The sequence below is a fragment of the Phragmites australis genome, chromosome 21 (assembly GCF_958298935.1).
Source record: "Phragmites australis chromosome 21, lpPhrAust1.1, whole genome shotgun sequence".
Lineage (NCBI taxonomy): Eukaryota > Viridiplantae > Streptophyta > Magnoliopsida > Poales > Poaceae > Phragmites > Phragmites australis.
The window spans coordinates 3,088,073-3,094,440 of NC_084941.1; the positions used below are offsets into that span (position 1 = coordinate 3,088,073).

General features: G+C 44.5%; 1 long non-coding RNA gene across 1 annotated transcript; it reads right to left on the reverse strand.

The window, feature by feature from the left end:
* Nucleotides 1-1,786: 1,786 nt before the first annotated feature.
* On the reverse strand, nucleotides 1,787-3,840 carry LOC133902996 (uncharacterized). The gene is made up of 2 exons (XR_009907182.1): nucleotides 2,863-3,840; nucleotides 1,787-2,121 (listed from the first exon to the last, which is right to left on the reverse strand). It is a non-coding gene; the product is annotated as an uncharacterized LOC133902996 (long non-coding RNA).
* Nucleotides 3,841-6,368: the final 2,528 nt, after the last annotated feature.

Genomic DNA, 6,368 nt, shown 5'->3' on the forward strand with positions numbered 1-6,368 from the left:
GATATGGAGTCATTGGGCCCGTACGGGAGTGGCAGGGGGTTCAGGTCGTCCAAAGGGGGCACTGCGAGGGAGAGTAGGAACTCCGACGTCGATCGCGTCGTGGTGAAGTCGCTCCCAGTGTTCCGCTTCGGTGCGCTACGCGGGCAGAAGGAAGGGCTCGAGTGCACTGTCTGCCTCGACCGGTTCGAGCCGATATAGGCACACTAGCGCATCAGACACATGCCGCACTAGCCCTCCTCGGTGGTGGGAGCAAGACGTGGGCCCTCCTCGATGACACAATGTGAGGGTAGATCGGCAGAGGCTGCGCTCAATGATAGTGGACAACCGCCCATTGCAGGCGTCCACCATGCGCGTCCTTGCGCACGGCCATTCCCTGTCGTGTCCTTTCTTCTTGGTGACGTGGTCACAGTGGTGCATGAGCTCGACAGGGTCGTACGGCATCATCAGATCTTTCCCCTTCCTAGCTCGACGGGCTGTCGGTTGTAGGTAACCCATCGGGTGCCTGTTACCTGCACGAGGGCGGGTATGGGGGAAATATTGTACCCATGTACAGGACGGATAGCAGGAGTTTTCAATCCGTATAGATGCGGGTACTATGTTTGCACTACCTGGCGGGTATAGCCACATTGCCATCCCTACTTTGAAGCGTATTAACGTGTAACCTTTTACAAAGTGGCGCTATAATAACCTCGGCTCCACTCGAGCTACTCCAAAATTCGGGATGAAAACGAAAATGGTAATTCTTGGTATTCCAGAGATCTTTTTGAACTTTTTCGACCGTAGCAGCCGGAAATGATATATCAAAAACGCAAAAATGGAAACGAGAAAACTATGTAGAAACGATTTAGCCATTTTCCGATCATTTTTAAATTCTTCCATTTTTTGGTCGGGAATTACCGCTTGGAATTCCCATTTCTACTTCTACATGGTCTATCTCAACTCGAACATGGGCCAACAAGCAACATGCCTCCTAGGCTCCCACCCTCCTAGCCCAGCCTCCTATTGTGTATTTGCCTAGTCACCTATAGTAGGCTAAAGCTAGAATCCTAAAAGCACTTACTAAATACCTATCACTTAACCCATAAGATAAAACAGAAAAAGCTACGACTAAATTGCTTGCAGTGCATTATTTTAGTAGTGTGGAAATAAGGCACCATGTGTTAGATCTAGCGCTCAGAGCTACAGTTCGGTGCTTTCGTATTTGAATTATTAATTCTCGATTGATACCGGCATGTTTCTGTCTCGACAACAATGTTTTCAGTTTTCTCGTATTATCGATGTCATGCTCATTTCTGATATTATCATTATCAACTTTGTTTCTGAGAGAAAATATGGAACTGAAAGTGGTTTAGGTATTTTTCGATTGTTTCCGTACCACGATCGAGTTAACTTAAGTGGCTTTCCAGCCGTGATAGTGAACTGATAATGTCGCCTAACATAACTGGTTTAATATAACTAGGCAGATTGGTGCGCTTCACTACGCCCGTACATGTGATTGTATCATATGTATTTTTTGTTGTAAATATTGACATATCGGAAGTATAAGGAAGGTTGCATGATTTTTAACCAACAAATGCCAGGGTCAGCTTCATTCAAAGCATGGAGTTTTTAAATGCATACACATGAGCACATTGTCTTCAAGTAATCCAAGAAAGCTTGGCACTAAGCATCTGATTTTGAGCTCTAGTGCTGCTGCTTGTAACCGGAAGGAGTACCAAAAAGGTAATAACGTTAATATTTGATATTTGAGCACACAAACAGTTACGGAAATATATTTCTTCGAAGCACATGAGAAGAATACTATTTGATTTGCTCAATGGCCACAAAGAAAAATAGCAGTATCAAATCAATAATTTATTGAGTGAAGATGAAATTTATAATTATTGAAATAAAACATGGAAGGATGTTGAAGCCCACTTACTACACAGAATATGAGCTCATGGAATGTAAGTGCAATCTAATCCAGGGAAATAAAAAGAAAGCATTGACCAATTGTATATAGTGAGAGCATTACCTTAATCTCTTATGAGCCAAGGCTTCCTGTTCTTGATGCAAATCAAGCAGAAACAATATTTGAGTTTCCACCCAGCAACCCCAACTGATTTCGTAGCAGCTGCAAAGCTTGACAATGGTTTGAGCGTATCAGCTGTACAGAATAAGAAATAATCGCAAGCAAGAGATAATGTATGAAACGAAAAAAATAGCTAACTACATGCTGAAGTGGTCATAAAGCGTGATATATCAGTTCGCAACATCTAAAGCAAATTTTCTTTATGTATGGCATAATTGTCATGGTCATCTTGCATATTATCTAAAGTTGTAGAAATGGAACTGAAACTATTTATTGAGAGGCAGCAAGGATTATCAAGCATAAAAAATATCTCTACCATGATTTCAGAATTAGTGTATGACTATATTTCCTTTAGTTTCATCTAATGCTATACTGTGAAAATCTATATTGTCATACTTGGCAGCCAATCAAGTCATATATAAACCAAAATTTAAGATGCATATCAGTGCACAACTTGCAACAATTGCTACAATCTCTAAAAATTCAATTAGGTGGTCAATTTCTTAATGAGGCAGCACGTTGTATCATAAGACAAACTAAAGCATTTGCTATGGAGAGAAACTGAGATGGGTAAATCTGACGTTTGTAAGATACATAATGCAACAAATATGTCAAGAGCCAACATTATTTCCCCAGTTCAAAGAATACCAGAATAACTAGGAAAAAAAACTTGGCAATTATGAATGCAAAGAACATTATCTTTAATCCAAAGGGTCACCCCTCTGGATTCACAGACCAAACAAAGACCACATACATAGTATAGATTTGAGATAGTCATTTATTGATAGTACCTGCAGCTTTATACAGGAAGTTCTTGAGGCCTCTCCTCTTTCGAATCAAAGAAAGGGGAAGGTCTTGTTAACCCTGATAGAGAGGACGGACACGTCGTGGCCGAGGTGGTGAAGCAGTAGGCACACGAGCGTGGGAGGTGGTCTGCGACCCTGCCATCGATGGAACTATCATCCTCTCCTTCACTTGAGTCAGCCACGCACTTGAGCCGGCGGTGTGCATCATCGATCGGAGGAGAGAAAGGCATCGGAGTGTTCGTGGACCCCACACCTGGCGAAGACAAAGGAGTGGACATGTTCGTGGATACCTTCATGTTCATCAAAGGAGGGCGACCTTGTCGGGGATTTGTCGATCACTGGAGCCCGCTGCCCTCCACTGTCAATACGATGCTGCCACCGTCCCCATCGCCTTTCTCCTCTCCGCCTCCATCATTGTCAGTATCGAACGGCCCAGATCCGCCCTCACCCGAGCCAGATTCGGCCGACACCATCTCATTTTGCCGGTTGCTAGAGCCTACAGTCGGTGCCGCCGCTGCCTTCCTCCTCTCTATCTCCCTCTCGATCCCGTTCTGAGCAACAGATTCGACGCCTCCCTCTGGTGGTGGTCGGGGGCAAAGATGGCCAGATGGGCCACTCGGGCTGGCCCGGCATAGGCCTGGCTTAGTACGATCAGGCTACGGCACGACCCGAACGGCCCAGCTACTTTAACGAGCCATGCCGTGTCGGCCCGCGTGCCTTCCCCTCGGCACACGGCACGGCCCGGGCACGATTTCGGCTCGGCGGTATGGTCGGCCCAATGAACACGGTGCCACGGGCGGCCCAACGGCACATGGGCCTCCTGTCGGCGTAGCTAGCCCGAAAAAAAAAATGCTACAAAATTAAAAAATATATAGAAAATAGATAAATATATATATAATAGATAAAAAAATAGCTATAAAATTAAAATATATATATATATATATAATAGAAAATAACTAGATCCATACGTGCCGGGCCGGATCGTGCCTAACCGTGCCGGGCCCATGCCTGCCTGGGCTGGGCCGTGCCCGTGCCAGTCCGACTCAACCGGGCCGTGCCGCACGCTCGATTCAGGCACGGCCGCTAGCCTCGTGCCGTGCTGGTCCGACCCATCTCGACTCGGACTGTGCCGTGCCTGAATCATACCTACAGTGTCGTGCATCGGGCCGGCCCAATAGACACGACCTATTTAGGCATCTTTAGTCGGGGGCTCACAGGTGCTCAGGCTCAGAGAGGCGAAGAGGGGTGGGGAATTGAGAGAGACGACTTGGACTGTAAGAGTGGTTTATCGACATCGGATCGCTGGAAGGGGTTAGGAAAGGTGGAGGGGCAAATAGGAGACGAACGGAGCGAGAGCAGAGAGGAACGCGGAGGATGGAGGTGACCGGGATTTTTGGGCCCACTACTGAAATCCACGGAGAAGAGAGAGTGGATCTCTCTAAATGCACACAGGACTCACATATCATATACGTGCTACAGGAGCCCAATGGTCTCCGTGGCCTTTAGGATATATAAGATATATTCATTCATGGCCATCCAGCTCTCCCGCCGTGAGAAAAGCTCGATCTCGCAGGATTCTCCTCAGGAAACGGGACAAGACAGCTACGGCTAACTTGAAGCTTTTCGAAAGGAAGAATATCTCCTGTTAAAATTGAGTAAAAACAAAGCGTGTAGATATCGGTTAGATAGATATACGAGCGTCAATTATTACTTATCTGACGTGTACCTCTGGGATGCATGATATTGGTGCTACGTGGAAAGAGAGACGACCACGATAGCAGTACGTGGAAGGTTACGATCGAAGCGGAAGCCGTGCAGCACTTCAATTCGGCAAACTAAACCACGAACTCCATCAACTTAGACTATTTTCAGCCGACTTCCTAAATCTGAGAGTATCTCTAAAAAATCTCTTTAAAAAAAATTCCCTTTTTATTTCTTAACGTGCTTCAACCGACTCTCTAAATCTCGCTCACTAAAATTCCACTCACCTATATTTTATTAGTATTCTATAATAAATAATATTTGTAATAGCTAAATTTTGTATATATTTGAATTTTGTTTGAATTCAAACTGAATTAAAAGAAGGATATTACATGAAATGATAAAAATATATATAAATGGAGCATTACAAGGAAGCTTATTTTTTTCACCATATAACTTAGGGTTGAAAATAATTTTAGAAATTAGTCTATCACTTAAGAAAAATATTAATGAAGTTTTTCAGATTTTTGGAAATTTATTTAAGGCTCTAACAATTGTTAGAAATATAAAAATAGCTTTTTTAGAGAATTTTAGTTTAAATTGTATACATGCTTTTTGGGTGAATACAATTAAAATGGATTGCATATGGATTATAGAAAACGTAAAAAAATTTAGGAGTTTTTGGAGAAACAGAAGACCATTGTTTTAAACAGAGAAGATGAAAATAGGCAATTGGAGAGGTCGAGTACTGTTCATCATCTCCTTCCATCGTCGGTTCTTTCGTGTGCGCGAGCGTCAGGTGAGCGGGAGCGGCTGCGTTGGGAGAGCGCACAAAGGAGATGGAGAGCTCCATTTCGGTCCCACGAAAATAGGGAGCACCGAGAGGAAATACGAGCCCAAAAATTAGCGAGGGGGATAGAGCCGGTTGGAGATGGATTTTTTGGCCGATTCGTTATTTTTGACGATGGGAAGCTGGTTGGAGTTGCTCTTAGAGACTGTTTGTTTTAGCTTTAAATTATAACAATTCAATTCAGTTCATAGATCTGTGGAAGCTTCTTCCCACCAGATTCTGAATTGCAGGATTTTGTAGTACAATTTGGTTTTAAATTATGAGAATTAGCTTTTATATTATGATTGTTTGTTTTTGCTTTTTTGGCTAGAAAACATAATCTGAATAAAAAACAAACATGATCTTATTGTTACCGCAACATTAGGTGATGAGCGGTACAAGATTTTAGTTACTGTTGTGAGAACTGAAATGCTTGAGTCGTAGACTAGCTTAATTGGGCATGTTTGGTTTGAGCCTAAGAGCATCTTCAGGAGGCTACTTATAGCCCTCCAATATCAAAAAACTGTTATTATTGAGGTTTTTGGGCTCAAAAAACTACCAAACCCTCCATCCCCTTTTTTTTGCCATAAAAAAACCAGCCCCCTCCCCCAAAAATAAAGGTAGACTCCCCTCCCTAAAAAACCCAAACATTTTGGTAGGTAAACATTCTGGCCCGTCCACCTCCCCTCTCCGTCCTGACCTCCACCTCTCTGGCCGCCACTAGCCATCCACCACCACACCCAGCTCGGATGGAGCCTGTCACCACCCCCACGGCTCCCCCGCCACCTCCAGCCACGATGGAGGAGCTGCAGCCTGTCAGTGGTGTGGAGCAGCACCTTCTAGAGTCTTCAGTCCCTACTGCAACGCCAGTCGTCGCCTCCGATCAATCGCCACATCTCCCTGCGCAGCCTGGCACCCGACGAAAGGCGGCGACGTGAAAGATGCAGCCGGTGGCCCAGAA